Source organism: Myotis lucifugus, unplaced genomic scaffold (genome assembly GCF_000147115.1).
Source record: "Myotis lucifugus unplaced genomic scaffold, Myoluc2.0 scaffold_41, whole genome shotgun sequence".
NCBI lineage: Eukaryota > Metazoa > Chordata > Mammalia > Chiroptera > Vespertilionidae > Myotis > Myotis lucifugus.
In genome coordinates, this window is record NW_005871089.1 from 3,182,511 (window position 1) to 3,183,615 (window position 1,105).

The following is a 1,105-nucleotide window of genomic DNA, read 5'->3' on the forward strand; positions in this document are numbered from 1 at the left end:
CTACTGGGGTGCCTGGCAAGCCTGGGTGAGGGGCTGAGGGCCGTTTTCAGGCTGGCCACACCCCCTTCAGGGGTGGGGGTCCCTACTGGGGTGCCTGGCCAGCCTGGGTGAGGGGCTGATGGCTGTTTGCAGGCTTGACACAGCCCCTTCAGGGTGCGGGGGTCCTGCTGGGGTGCCTGGCCAGCCTGGGTGAGGGGTTGATGGCCGTTTTCAGGCTGACCATGCCCCTGGTGACCCAAGCTCCCAGAATCTCCTTTTTTTCTTTTCTCTTTTTTTCTGGGATTTATTTATCTTCTATAATTGAAACTTTGTAGCCTTGAGCGGAGCCCAGTGCCGGCCAGGGCAGGTGAGAAGCTTGGCTTCCTCCATCGGCGGGGGCAACCCAAGCCTCCTGCTCGCTCCAGCTCTGTGGCCGCCGCCATCTTTGTGATGGAGTGATGGAGTGATGGTTAATTTGCATATTACTCTTTTATTAGATAGGATTATGTAAAAGAGCTAAAATCCCCCCCCCCCATTTCATAAAGATATAATTCACGTACAACACTGTATAAGTTTAGGTTTTACAGCATATTGATTTGATTTACTGATAGCATGCAGTGATTACCACAATAAATTTAGGTAACGTCCATCACCTCATATAGATACAAAAATATATGCATGTATTTTTTTCTGTGTGATGAGCATTGTTAGGATCTACTCTTTTAACAACTTCTTATACATCATACAGACAGTGTTAGCTATAGTCACCAGGCTGGACATTACATTCCTAGTACATATTTATTTTATAACTGCCAGTTTGTACCGTTTAACGACTTTCTTCTATTCCCCCTCTCTAGCCCCATAATATTGGTTTTAAAAGGTGAATAATAAAACAATCAAGGAGGAGTGAGAGGTAGGGTGTACTTATCAGGTGCCAGACACTATTTTTAGGGCCGCGGGGGTGATTAAAGTTATTTAAGCCTTTTAGAAATTTTGAGATTGAAACAGGGTGCCTTGCTTTTTTCCATTGTATTTGAGAAAGAAACAGAATGGAGAAGGTAAATGATTCACCTCAGAATATTGAGACGGGTAAAAGAGATGCGGAGAGTGGGGGGTCGAGATTACC

At 45.8% G+C, this 1,105-nt stretch overlaps 1 protein-coding gene across 1 annotated transcript in view; it reads left to right on the forward strand.

The window, feature by feature from the left end:
- Nucleotides 1-1,105, forward strand: part of TMEM202 (transmembrane protein 202) — a 28,433-nt gene that overhangs the window by 1,951 nt on the left and 25,377 nt on the right.